Consider the following 15,441-nt stretch of genomic DNA (forward strand, 5'->3'; position numbering starts at 1 on the left):
ACCTCACTCTGAAGTCTCAGTATGCCCTCAAAACACACCTCTCCTCCACTCCCTCCCTAGCACTCACAATTAGCATCTCTATAGCACTTTAAGGTCTAGGAGTGCTTGACTGAAATCTTCTCAACTCCAAATCCAAGACTATCCATTACAAGAACTAGCTGCCTCTGACATTAATAGGAGAAAAGAACACCCTGGTTGTTGGGGTTATTTTAGGGAGGGAAGTGGGGGGGGACATCCAACAAACATTCACCACCCACTAAAAAAAGTCACTTAGCTTCTGGAAATTGAGCCACCCAAAATGATGAATTGAGTCATAGGCCCTGTCCTTGCCCTTCTGCAATGACTCACCAGCCTACTGTCTACCACAGTCTAATGTGTGCTCAGTTTTGGGTGAGATGGAGGAAGAGTGGACTCAAGGCCTTTCCTCAAAGAGCTCACAATTTGGGCAAACGCAGGAGGAGATGAGCCAGACACAAGCTCATGGGAGTAGTAATAGGGAGCAGGAAGGCAGCAGGGTGTAGTGGTGATTGTACCACTCAGGACAGAAAAGGAGCTGAGCTCATACTCTGAATGGCTGAATAGACCAGGCCACCAGGCCAGGCCTGTTTGGGAGAGATGTAGGTGGGAAAAGCAGATGACAGAAAAAGATCAGATCCAGACCCTACCCTCAGTGAGCTCCATCTAAGAAGTAGATGGGCTCACCCTCAGTTAATAATTATTAAGCAAGGCCCTGTGCTAGGCACTGGGACTGAACAATTAAAAGTGACACTGGGAGTACATTTCCAACATTTCTGAGTATGGGGACTCATTTTTCAAAAGCCCCCCTAGATGATAGTGAGCAAGATTCGCAAAGGGAATTGGAATGGTAGTGGGGGTGGGAATGGGGAAGAAGACAAGGACAGAGACTGAACCAAGGATTGGGACAGAAGTGGGGATGGGAACAGCGATGGGAATGGGAATAGGGAAGGGGAAGGGGACTGGGAATAGAGATAGGGATGGGGGTGGGGGGGTGGAGATGAACATAGGAATGGGAACAGGAATGGAAATAAGGATGGACATGAGAATTGGGGTGGGGGTAGGAATGGGGATGGAGATTGAGATGGGTTGGGGATGGGACTGGGGAGTGAGTGTTAGAAAAGGATGGGAGAGGGGTACAAGATGGGAAATGAGAGGTGGGAGGTGGGATGCTGGCAGGACAAAGTAAGCCCATTTCCACAAGTTCGGCTCAACTAGACTGGCCACAAGATTGGAGTGAGTTAGAAGAGGACAGTAGGCCCTCCATGCCATTGCTGTTCTCTCCTCTTCCCTGACCATAAATTCCCCCAAGAAGCCCAGGACTGTCCCTGTTCTTTCTCTCTGAGATTGTGAGAGGGCCCAGGGTCTGCTCTTCTGTTTCTCCCTAAACAATGAATTCCCTAAGAGCGGAGCCTGGGCCTAGTCTTCCTTCCTGTCTCTCCCTATCCAAACTGAAGGTCCCTGAAGGCACAGTTCAATGATTTCTCCTCTTCTCTTCTCTCTGCCCAAAGTATGGCCCAGAGCTGTAGGGGAAGGGAGGAAGAGGAGCCGGAGATCTCAGGAACTGTGTGTTGACTGGTTAATGCACAGTCCATGGCAAACAGACCCTGCTGCTCTCTTCCCAGCTGGTTCCATGGACTCCAAGGGCCACTGGAGATATCACCTCCAGTTCCCTTCTCTGACAGCAGGCTCTTGTCAGCCCAGAGGGAAATCTGCAGTCAGAAGCCCCAGGGTTTTGTCCTTGGCCTTGTCCTGTTAAACAGTTTTATCAAGACTTGGATGAAATAGATGACAGGCTCATCAAGGAGTTGGATAACACAAGGCTTAGGAGAATAGCTAACACAGTGGATAACAGAGATCAATATTCAAAACTATCACAATGTGTAGGTCCTAACAAGAAGAAATTCAATAGAGATAAGTGTGAGGTTCTACATTTAGGTTCAGAAAATCAATGACTAGATGGGAAAGGTATAGAGGAGGGGAAAAAACCTGAGGGCTTTGGTGGCCTGCAAACTCAATACGTGCCAACAGTGCGACACGGCTGCCAAAAAAGGCTCATGGAATTTTAGACTGGATTAATCAAGAAATAGTTCCCAGAATCAGAAAGGGGAGTCCCTTTGTCCTCCTCTGCCCTGATCAGGCTATAACTTGTGTTCAGTTCTGGGAGCCTCATTTTAAGGAGTAAATCAACTTGTCTAGAGCTTGTCCAGGGGAGGGCAGATGTAATGGTGAGGAGGCTAGAAATCATTTTACCCTGAGTATCAGTGGAAGGAGCTTGCAGGAAGAGCATTGGTTCAAATTCTACCACTAACGTTTACTACCTGTGTCATCTTGGGCAAATCATCTAACCTCCTTGGCCCTTGGTTTCCTCATCTGTAAAATGGAAGGGGCTGAACTAAATGCCATCTGAGCCAACTTTAGATCTAAGATCCTAAGATTCTGGAGAAGAGAAACTATGGCAATTATGATAGCCGTCTTTGCACATCTAGTACTTACCCTTACTGAGGGTGTGCCCCACTGCTCTGCCCTTCCTTGATCTCTATCTCTCTCTCTCTCTCTCTCTCTCTCTCTCTCTCTCTCTCTCTCTCTCTCTCTCTCTCTCTCTCACACACACACACACACACACACACACACACACACAGAGTTCCTATGGATTCAATTACCATCCTATGCCCACCATTTCCATGACGATGACTCCCAGATTATATGCTAGCTATCTCCCTACCCTAGTTCAGGGCCCCATCAGTCCTCACCCAGACTACTTCTATGGCTTCTTACTTGTTCTTCCTGCCTCTCAGGACCTTCCTCACTCCAGTATATCCATCACACAACTACCAAAGCAAACCCCTTAAAAGCCCAGGTCTGACCATGTTCCCCTCTTGTTCAGTAAATTCTAGTGGTTCCCAATGACCTCTAGAGTTAAGTACAAACTCCTCTGTTTGGCATTTAAAGATTTTCCCAATCTGACTACCCTCCTTTCCAAATTTATTCTACAGTATTCTCCTTCACACACTCTACAATACAGCCTAACTGAATTTGTTGCTGTCCCTCATGCACCATGTCCTGCGCCTGGAATGCACTCCTTCCTATGCTGCTCCCATGCCTGGAATACACTACTTCCTAACCTCTGCCTCTTGGAACCCTCAGATTTCCTCAAAGGTCAACTCAAATGCCTCCTCTACATGAGGTCTTCAGTGACCCCTCACCTCTCCCAAATTATTTTGCATTTATTTTGTGCAGATTTAGCTATGCACATATTGTCTCCCAATGGACTGTCAGCTCTATGAGGGCAGGAACTAATTCATTTTTATCTGTGTATCCCCATCTCCCCATACAATGCCTGGCATATGATAGGAATCAAGCAAGCAACCACCAAACACTTTTTAAGTACTTATGTGACCCTGTCCCAGCATCACAGTGAGAATACAAAATAAAAACATGGTTCTGCCCTCAGAGACCTGACCCTTCTTATTGAATTGATTCAGAGATTAACATCTAAAGGATTGTCAAGTGAATCAGGGAAAACTTTAGGTGGCTCCAAAGGGTAAAACAAAAAAAAAGGAGACACATTTGGGTTCAATTAGTGAATTCATTCAATGAGCATTTATTAAACACCTACAGTTTGCTCAGCACTGATCTGGTCTCTTGAAATAATGCCCCCCTATTGGGCATAAATCTTAGTGAACTGATTATATTTTAGATAAGGAAGACATCTAAGAATTAGAGTTATATGAACACAGAACAAGCTTCCTGGTAAGGTAAGAAGTTCACTATGGCTAGTTCAAGAAGAGGATAAATGTTAGGATGTTAGTGAAGGTTCCTGCGCTGAGTGAAAGGTCAAAATAAACAACCTCCACAGTCCTTTCCAACTCAGAAATCATAGGTTTCTGGTGCTCCCTTTTCTCATTGAAAGGGAGTCACTGCACCCTCTCAAGGGAGGGAACGTCTCCCCCATCACCAAACTGAGGTTACCAGCTACCAAATATTTACTGATTAATTTCAAGTTGATGGTCTCCTTAGTAACCATCATTCTCAAAATAAAATTCCTCTGTCCTGTGATACAGGATTGTCTGCCAGCCTGAAGTTCTACAATCTAAGTTTGCCATCACATAGTTTAGTGAGCACATTAGTCAAAATACTCAGAAATTCCTCTACATTCTCACTGACAGGCCAGAGGAGGTCTAGGCCCTTGTTTTTCCATATCAAGGTTGAATGAATGAAAAGGCATTTATTAAGCCTTGCTATGTGTCACACACTGAGGATTCGAGTATGGTAAAGAGACAGTCCCTACCCTCAAGAAGCTTTCATTTTAATAACACGGGGGGGGGGGGGGCGATGACTAGGAAGATTGGCTTTTGGGGGAGGTAAAACAATTGTGAGGTGGTAGGTGGAGGTCACCAGTCATGGTAGGCCAATGGTGACATGGCCAGGGTGGATGGTTGGATGGAATATAAAACTGAAGCATGGTCTAGTATCTAGGCCTACTTATAGTAGGCTAAGTGGGCTAGCGGGCACATACTGAGTCACCAGTCAGCTGGGTTGGGCCCTAGGGCTGGAGCTTTTAAAATGAGTGGGCTAACATATCCAGAGCAGGGTTGGGCATACCAGGGCTGAGAAGCTGAAAGACTGGTTGACCCATTGCCTGGGTAAGCAGCCCAGAGCATTGTATAAAGAAAAAAAAATCACATGGTCATAGGATCTCAGGCTGTAAAAACCTTCAAGGTCACAAAAATAAAGATAATAACAGTACTTATTCCCTTCCTGCTGAAATTGTCCAGGAATCAGTTAAAGTACTTAAGAAATGAAGATCAATATCAGTCCCACTTCTTCATTTTACCATTCATAGCATCGTAGACTTAGAACTAGAAGGGACCTCAGAGGACAACTAAACCATTTACTAGTCTTATAGATGAGGAAATTGAGACCCAGAGAGGCTAAGTCTCCAGCCCCAAATCACAAAGGTGAAGCATCAGAGGCCAGGATGAAATCCGGATTCCTCCTGACTCTAAGCCCTTTACCCTTTCTGTCACTCCACCACTACTCCTCCTACAGGGATATAATCATGGCATTCTAGAACTGTAAGGAAACTACAGGTCAACCAATCCAACTGCTTCATTTCACAGATGGGTGAATGGAGGCCAGGAGAGGTGAGGTTGCCTGCCCAAGACCAAACGGTCTATCAGGGTCAGCATATCTGATCTTGCTTGCCGCTGAAGGGTTGGTTTGATCTTGAAGCAGCTGGGCATAATAGATGGAATCCTGAAGGCCTGGGTTCAAAACCTACTCCAATACTATTTGGAAGACCTTGTCAAAAATCAAGCAAATCACTTAACTTTCTGGCTCACTCTCCTCATAGATAAAATGGGAATAATAGTACCTACCTTGCAAAGTATCTGGGAGACTCAAATGTAGAGCACTGTGAAAACTTTGAAGTGCTATATGAATTAAACATCAATTATCATTATTAACGGTTGAAAGGTAGTTTCCTAGAAACCTTCTCCAAGTTTAAGACAAGGAAGAGTAAGAGGATTGCTCCCCACCCCAATCTTGTAGGATGCCCATCCTGAGTGCCCTTGCTGACCAGGTGTTCTCCATATCTCTGCTCCAATAAGCCCAATAATCCAAGGACCTCCAGGCTATCCCAGGATGGCCATCACCCCCATGACCAACCAATGATGTGCCCCACCTTACCAATGAAACTCTCCCATTAACTTCCTATTTTTCACTTCTAATGTAATTATTATTATCCAAGTCCTCATTATCTTCATCATTCCATTTCTCTACACAAAATTCTTCTATGGGTAGTAGGGTGGGAAGGGAACAAGAATCTATTAAGTACCTACTTTGTCCAGGAACTGTACTAAATGCTTTTTACAAGTTCATCTAATTTTATCCTCACAACAACCCTTGGAGCTAGATGCTATTATTATCCCCATTTTAAACTTGAGGAAACTGAAGCAGACAGATTAAGTGACTTGCCCAGGGTCATACAGCTTATTAGATGAGTCTCTGAGACTGGATTTGAACTCCTGAACTTCCTGACTCCATGGCCAATCCTATATCCACTGGAACACCTAGTTCCATATGGTGCTGAGAAATACGTATATTCTTTTGCTTTCCCATTTAGAAGATACCATAAGTGACTTAGCTCTAGTTTTTCCAACAATTCATTCAGTTCTCTCTTTTCCTTTTTATTTGTCTTTCTGTTAGAATTACCCAAAACTGAGAGGACACTGAAATCTCCTGTTACTATTGTGTTACTGCCTACATATTCTTGTAGCTCAGTTCATGTTTCTCATTGTAAATTTGGATGCTAATGCATTTGGAGCATATAAGTTTAATATTTATATGGTTCCTTTCAGTATAATGTGGTTTCCTTGTTTATCCCCTTTTATGCTTTAAATATTTGTTTTTGCTTTGTCTGATGGCACGATCTCAATTCCTGCCTCCTTCACTTAAAGAATAAAGTACAAATTCTAGGATAGCCTGGCATTCAAGGCCTCTGACAGTGCAGTCCCAACCTACCTCTCAAGCTTCATCATCCCTCATTGCTTCCCTACACATGCCCTATACTCTACCTAAACTGGACATCTTGCCAAGGAATGAGATAGCTGCCCAAGCTTGGACTCAATCTAGACAAGGCTCAGTAACCTGAAGGACTGACTTAAATATTGGGACTATGTCTCTTAATTGTTTCAAACTTAAGAATTTCTTGATTCACAGATGTTCACAGAACATAAAACCTGGAAGGGAGTTTAGAGCTCGTTTAATAATAGGATCATATATTTAGAGCTGGAAAGAACCTTATCAATGAGCTAGTCCAACCTCCTCATTTGACAGACAAGGAAACCGAAGGCCAGGAAGGTGGTGACTCTCCCACGATCACATGGGCGAAAGGTAGCAAAGATGGAATTGAACTCCCTGACTCCAATCCAGCAGTCATTCCACCACACCTAGTCAGCCACATCACATTCTGAAGACGAGGAAACTGAGGCCCAGAGAAGAAGACATGACTTGCCCAAAGTCACTGAGCCCTTTGCCCAATGCAGGGCCATATGGAACAAGGCAGTGAATTTTATTTTGTTGTTTTGGTCCTGGCCTTGTGATTTCCCCATCTAGAGAATGCCTTGTGTAGAAACTCCCTCGGTGTCTAGGAACACTGAGAGGTTAAATGATTTGCCCATGACCACACTAACAGTAAGCATCAAAGGTAAGACTTGAAACCATTGGATAGAGTCCTGGGCCTGGAGTAAAGAAGACCTGAGTTCAAATCCAGCCTCAGATACTAGCTGTGGGACCCTGGACAAGTCACTTGACCTGTTTGCCTTAGCTTCCTCAATTGTAAAATGGGCATAATAATAGCAACTACCTCTCAGGACTGTTGTGAGGATCAAATGAGATCATTGTAAAGTACTCAGCACAGAACCCGACTTGGCACACAGGAAATGCTATATAAATGTTAGATGTTGTTATTATACTACATGCATTCTGGCATTCAATTATGGTTTCCTATTGATGGTGATGATGGACTCCAACTAGGACATCCTCATTTCTATTTTTGCCCTGATCATCCTCATAAACTCCCAAGATCATAAGCTGAAAGATTGGAAGGACTTTATCAATCTTCTAATACAATCTTTTCATTTTACAGAGGAGGAAACTGAGGCCCAGAGTGATTAAGTGACTGGGCCAAAGTCACACACATCCTAAATTGAACCCAAACTCCAAAATGCACTGCACTGAACAGATCACCTTGAATATGTGTACTCATTTTTGCAAGTACAAAGCTTGAGAAACACACACACAAACCCATGCATCCGCATGCATGCCCGCACATGCACGCCTTTGTGTGTACCCAAGAACATCATTCTCCCCCCTCAATGCAGCCATTTTTCTCAGGCCCTGACAAGTGATCCTCCAGCCCTCAGACAGGGAGCACGCTCTGTTAGGTTTCTAATTGATAATATCCCACCACTGATGTGCGCCTGTCAGCACCTCGTGCAACTGTATGAGAACAGGTTTCACACTCCTTGTCTGAAACAATTTTTTACAGATAAGCCCAGATTAAGCAGGAACAGCAACAGAATTCAGAATGTACAGGGCCCAGTCAGTCCAAAGCCATTGCAGGCTAGGTAGGGTAAAATCTGGCCCAGAACCAGAGTCGTTAACTAGGAATTTTGATGTCCAAGGCAAATGCAGCTGAGGGTGGGTAGACCTAGGGAGAATCCCTATGACACTGCACCAGAGAAAAGAGACTGAGGGTCCAGGAGATCACACACACACACACACACACACACACACACACACACACACACACACACCCCTGGCATAGAACCTAGGATATCATTCCTAAAGAGGAATACCACAGCTGGGCCAGGCTTAGAAAAATTAACCTGCAATATGGGAAGACTTTGTGATACCACTTTTGCCAACTCTCTCCAATGCTTATCCAAAGCATTCTCCATGAAAGGCGTGGCAGGGTTACCCAAGCCAAGCAACATGATTCAGTGTCCTCCAATGTCATTTAGGTAACATGGAGAGGTACATGACCCAAAGATATCTCCTTGGGCTCCACTCCCTGCCAAGCGACTTCCAAAAACTACTTCCAAGACTACTCCTATTAGGTACAGCAGTTCCAAGAGAAAAGGCAACCCAAGACCCAGTAGCATGGCCTCAAATCCCCAGTCTCTGTAGAAAGCTGTTAGATGGGGAGATGCATAAGGTTGGAGGAAGGTGAGCCTCAGAAGAAAGGCACCACAGTGATGGGACTTTGGAGTAGGGAAGTAAAAGTGATCACAATGAGCAATGCAAAACTAGCATAGTGTCAGTAGGTTTGTGGACAACAGACTAGAGACCACCATAAGAAAGTGAGCCCCAAAAGAGGGATACCATGGTGATGGGACTTTATGGTGACAAAGGATAGATGAGTACAGTGAACAGGGAAGAACTAGCATAGGAATAATGAGACTCATGGTCATCAGAACAGAGGACCACCCCAGGTAGGAAATATGTCTACCAGGGTGCAGCTAGTGGCACAGTGGATAAGGCACCAGCCCTGGATTCAGAAGGACCTGAGTTCAAATCTGACCTCAGACACTTGACACATACTAGCTGTGTGACCTTAGGCAAGTCACTTAATCCCCATTGCCCTGCCAAAAAAAAAAAAGAAAAAATAAATATGTCCACCAGTAACCAGTGTCGTCTGGCAAAGCAATGATTGCCTCACCCTTGTTAATCTGTGCCTAAGACCCTAAGAAGCCTTGGGCTCTTTAGCAGTGAGAGTCAAGATGGTCCCTCACTCTGGCCATTTGACATGAAGGATCACAAGCTCTCCATCAGTGAACATAGGTGCACGCAGAAAGTGAGCTGGGCACTCAAGCCACACCATGACCATCATCAACACAGATCTGTGTTAGTGAGTGAGGACCACGTCCCTAGTCCAGGGTTTGCTCTGAGAAAGACAAGAGAGGGAGACAGACAGACAGAGACACAGAGACAGAGAGAGACAGACAAAGAGAGACAAAGACAGAGGGGGGCCACTGTACTGATAATAAGAATTAACATTTATTTTATATAGTTCTTTGAGGCTTACAAAGCATTTTACATATATTATCTCATTTGGTCCTCAAAATCCTGTGATATAATTTTGAGTCCAGACCTATAATTTCATTGGAATAGCAAGCTCCCAGTAAGGAAATTCGTACCAATACAGAGAAGTACCTGTTTTGCATTTTATAGCCTTCAAGAGTTTTCTGGGGCATTGAAAGACTAAGTGACGTGCCCAGCCAGGAGGTGTCAAAGGCAGGATTTGAACCCAGGTCGTCCTGATTTTCCAAATATATTTTCCTATCCCTTTCACTGTTCTATTCTGCTTCTTGAGAGCAGTAACACAAGTGTCATCATCTACATTTTAATGATGCTAAAAGTGGGTCACCCTGAGAAATGGTAACACAGCTAGTTCTTGTCAGAGCAGGGACTTAAAACTCAGTCCTGCTTTCCCCTCCAGCCCAGTGTATTCTCCATTACACCAGGGTGCTGAAATGACAGATACTGCCCCTAAAGAGACTCAGCTCCCCCTGTGGCAACAAGACTCATTCCCAGGAGTAGGACACAGTTTGAAAACAACCTAGGAGTATGGTGCTGAATGCAATGGAATTTAATCCAATAAACATTATTAAATGCCTAATGCCTCCATGGCTCTGTGTTGGGGATAAGGAAGGGGAAGCGAATAAGCATTTCTATAGTATCTATGATGTGCCAGCCACTATGGTAAGTGCTTAGAGATTCAAAGATAGACATGGAGAAGACCTCCTTTTGAGGAGGCTTATCTTCTAATGGCCTGAAAGGAATGAATGGATAAGCATTTCTATGTGCAAAGCACTATGCTAAGTGTAAGGGATCAAAGCAGAAAAGTTGCTGTTGATTCATTTCCAACCTTTTATGACCCCATTTGGGCAAAGATACTAGAGTGGTTTGCCATTTCTTTCTCCAGATGAGGAAACTGAGGCAAGCAGGGTTAGGTGACTTGTCCAGGGTCACACAGCCAGTAAATGTCTGAGGCCAAATTTGGACTTAGGGAGATGAGTCTTCCAGACTTCAGGCCCAAAACTCTATCCACCACACCACTTGCTAGAAAAGTAAGAAAGTCCTTTCTCTCCAGGAAGTCACATTCTAAACAGAGGAAGACAACACATATAGGAGCATTTCAGAGGCAAAGTGGAGAAAAAGTTCAGTGGTCCTTAGGGTGCAGAAGCAAAGTCATTGGTAATGTATCTTCTATTGTATCATTTCCATTGATAAAGCCATATCCATTCCTGATGTGAACCATGTGACAGTATGGAGAACTTGGGTGGTGAGTTTTCTTGTCCAGATCTTCAGTAACTATGGCTGCTAACAAGGCAGGAGTCACCAGATTGTGTCACCATACAGATGCTTTCCTTGATGATGGCTGTGGTCACCAATCTGGGAGCAAGGCCAGTGGTATGGAGGGCACTGCTATTCCCAGCCTCTTGGGCTAACTTGTCCATCAGTGGCAATTGGTCACCAGCAGATGTTGACTGTCTGCCAAAGAAGGTGTGGGCCCCTTTTCCACAAGGGATACTCACCTCAGCAATTAGCTATGGGAACCCAATGGGAAGCATGACACCATTGTTCTAAGGGGTCTTGGGTTCAAGGTCTAGAGCTATCTTCATCAGGGTCTGAGAGATGATAGCAATTATTTGATTGAGCCAGGACCCTTACGAACATGTTTACATTAGCATGTATTTAATTAAATGTTTACCCATTCAACAAGCATTTATTTTCTCTCCCTCCCATCTTCCCCCAAACTGAAATGAAAGAAAACCCTTGTAACAAATATTCATCATTCTCAAATCCTTCCCTCTCCTTGTCCTGTCTAAACCTGAGCACTCTAGGGAATGTCTTTCCCCCCAGACCTTCTATAGCTGACCTGCAACAAAACCACTAGTAAGCACCTTAGAAAAGTTAAACTCCTGTTGATTCCATGTTGGAAGATGGGGTTGGGGAAGGGGGAGAAGGAACCTGATGATTCCTGTTCCTTTTTTAGAAAAGACCATATTTTGGTCATGAAAAGACCTAAAATGCTCACGAGATCCTAGGAATTTAGATTTAGACTTGAAAAGGACCTTGGAAGTCAACTAGCCCAACCCCCTCATTTTAAAGAAGAAGATAAGGTTGAGAGAGGAAAACACTGGTCCAGAGTCACATGGGTAATCTAAGGGCATGGCCAGGACTAGATTAACAACTGACATTGCAAAACATTTTCCAACTATTATCTCGTTTGAGTCTTGCAGCAACCCTATAAGGTAGTCATGAGCACTATCATCATAGCTCTTTTACAGCTGAGGAAACTGAGGTTCGGATAGGTCAAGTGGCTTACCGCTGGTCAGTGTCAGCAGTGAGATATGAGCCCAGGTCATAAGGACTCCAAGGGGAAGATTTCATACACTTTATCACATCACGCTGTCACTTGTAAGTCTCACAAGGCTGCTAGATTACTAAACTGGAATGACTCAAAGATTCATGAGGTCATCAATTTAGACCTGGAAGGGACCTCACAGGCCATCCAAGCCAACCCCCACATCTTCCAGATAGGCAAACTTAAAGCTGAAAGGATCTCGGAGCCACTGAGTCTTCTCTCCACATCAGGGATGAGAGAACAAAGGGCGGGGAAGGTTCTCAGAGAGCATTTGGCCCATCTGATAAATAAGCAGGAGGTTCCTCTATAATATCCCTGGCAGGTGGAACACACGCCCCCCAGCTCCAGTTGTATAGTATTCTTTGGCTCTTCTTTCTTCAGTCTTCATGTGAATTTTCCCAAATGTCTTTGAATTCTGTATATTCTTTGTTCCTCTATGCACAACAATATTCTGTTGCATTCATATATCACAATTTGTTCAGCTATTCCCCAGTTGTTGGGTGAATAGCTTGCTTCCAATTTTTTTTTGCTCTTACAAATGGTTTGGCTATGCATATTTTTCTACAGATAGGTCTTTTCTTCCTGTCAATCATCTCCTCTGAGTATAAACCTCAAATTGGCCTCAATGCATAACTTTGATTTTGTAATTACAGATTGTTTTCACAGATGGACCAATCCACAGCTCTACAGGCAGTGAGTTGGCACTCCTGCTTCCACATAGCCCACTGTGGGCCTTTTCAGACACATCTGGCCATGCCCAACTCTGTCTACCCTCTCTGGACCCCACCAGTTCCATCGAGCTCTACTAGCCAACCTGACCTGGTTCACCTTGTCCCTAAACTGTGACAAGCTATGCAGCAGCTCCTCTCTGGGGCTTGCTGAGTCACAGGATTTCAGTGAAGACTCCTGGAATCTTCTGAGATTCCCTTGTGGTATTTAGTCATATTGTAGCACAAAGTCCTGCACATAATAGGTGCCTAATAAATGCGTGGGCTTTTTCTTCTGTCCAGATACCAGGAAGAAGGGATTGGGGGAAGTTCCAAGATACACCATCACCTCTCCAATGAAAACCAAGGCTACCTCTCAATCTTTTGCAAAGTCTTCTGGATCTACTCAAGGTATTGTTTTTTTCAATTTCCAATTCCATTTTCCAATCCCTAGCAAGCAAATTTAATCTCTCCACCCGCTAGCTGTCTCCAGCTCTGCATCTCCTCCTCTTCATCTATTAAGTAGCCTATAGGGTCCTTTTTGGCTAGGCCTCTGTCCTGGTGGTTGTCTAGGCTGGCTCTGAGGACCGCTCTCTCCTATCTGGGAAAATGTTAAGTTGGGGACCTGAGGGGATCTTCCTGTTATCGGGACATCATTACCCAGTTTGGATTCCTCCCCTATCTGTTTCATCTGATCAGAGATATCAAGCTTGAAGGAACTTCAAAGCTCATCTAGGCCCACCCCTAATTTTACAGATGAAGAAACTAAGGCCTGAGAAAGATCAGATGACTGGATCTAGGTCACCTAGGTAGCATCAGAGTCAAATTTGAACCCACATCCTCAGACACCAGAGCCAATGCGCTTTCCACTGCACCACACTGCCTTGCCTTCCTTCTATTCACTGGTTCCTTCTGTTCCCTGGGGAAGCTGCCCAGGTGCAATGAGAAGACCACTGGATTTGGAGTGAGAAGACCTAGGTTTGAATTGCAGCCCTACTTCACACTGTCTTGGTGACCCTGGGGCAAGTCCCTCTTTCTCCCTTGGCCTCAGTTTCCACATCTTTAAAAATAGATTGTAAGAAATTATGAAGGAAAGAATTTCAGAGAAACAGGGGAAGGCTTGTCTAACCTGATGCAAAGTGAAGGGGGCAGACCCAGAACAATGTATATGATTGCAACAGTATTGTGAAGACAGACAGATTTGAAAGACTCACCAACACCAAGACCAACCATGATTCTGGAAGACCCATGATGGGGTGGGGGTGGGGAGTGGGGAGAGAGGAGAGAAGGAAGATCTTCATGACAATAAATTTTAATTAAAAATAAAACAAAAGTTGGGCTACAATTCAGGAATTGTTCACCTGGGGGTCTGTGAATTTGCTTTTTTAAAATATTTTGATAACTATATTACAATATAATTAGTTTCCTTTTAATCTTATATATTTTATGCATCTAAAAATATCATTCCAAGAAGGGATCCATGGGTTTCCTCAGGCTACCAAAGGGGTCCATGACCAAAAAAAGGCTGAAACCCCTGGAGCAGACCACCTCTAAAGTCCCTTCCAAATGCAAATCTATGATCCTGAAACCTATCTGACCCAGAGCAGTGTTTGGAGTCTGATCTCTGTCTATTGGTTGTTTAGGCTTCCAATCTTTTCTCACTTCTGTTGGGCTCAGGCAGATACTGAAGTGGGTTATCATTTCCAGAGGCTATGCTGGCAGCATATGCAGGAAGCAACTGGGAACCATTATGGCATTGACTACTGGCCAAGGATAAGTCCACAAAGTGGACCCTCTCCACACCCAGATAACTGAGAGCTATCTCCCTATATAAGCCTGAGAGAGACATGCCAACTTGCATGATTCCAAGGATTCCAAGAACAGTCCTCCCCTCAAGTTAGCTGTGGGGTCAGGGATTCTTGGGGAGCTGGTAAGGTTTGGTGAGGAGGGAAAGGGATCATAGGTCTTATACCTAAAGAGGCACTTAGGGTCAGCTAGTCAAGCCTTTATTTCTACAGATGATTAATCAGAGGCCCAGAAAGGGAAAGTAATTTGTCCAAAGTCACACAAGTAGTAGGTAGCAAAACCAGGATCTGAACCTGGGTTCAAATCTGGCACCAAAATCAGTATTCTTGAAACTACACTGAATTATTTCCTCTCCTTTTCTCCTCCCCACATCAGGCTCTCCATGCCTTCTGTTAAGTAAGTAGGTTGGCTAAACCCCAACCCCATGGTCTGACTCTAGGAACACATTCATATGGGTCAGTAGCTTGGGATTTCCAGGAAGATGAGATGGGATATGAACATAGGGGATATTGATTATCTATGGTCCCTCCCCATCCATCTCTATATTCTTCTTCAGCCTCCTCCTAAGTCCCAGTCCCTGGAAAGCTTGGGGTCTCCAGCTTGGGAGTTTCTTTAATTCAAAGTTTCCCTCCTTCTCCCCACTGGGCATCCATATGTTTTTCTGCCTTGTGTATTTCCTGAATCTGCAGAGATGGAGGAGAGTAGGGTGTGAACTGGAAATTAGGCCTTCATGCCCCAGTTACCTCCACCCCACCACCTCAGTACCAAGCCCTGCCCCTTTGGGGCCTATTAAAGCTGGCACTGCCAGCCCAGGGTCTCCGCATCCCAGAGAAGTTAGAAGAGAAATGGAGAAGAGGAACGTCAGTCTGTGATTGATCTAAAGAAAGGGGCAAGAGATTTAACTCCAGGCCTCCTGACCTGACAGGGCCAGAAGGAAAATAAGTTTTCCCTTTTACTTAAAGTCTCTGAAAGGCC

Source organism: Dromiciops gliroides, chromosome 3 (genome assembly GCF_019393635.1).
Source record: "Dromiciops gliroides isolate mDroGli1 chromosome 3, mDroGli1.pri, whole genome shotgun sequence".
Classification (NCBI taxonomy): domain Eukaryota; kingdom Metazoa; phylum Chordata; class Mammalia; order Microbiotheria; family Microbiotheriidae; genus Dromiciops; species Dromiciops gliroides.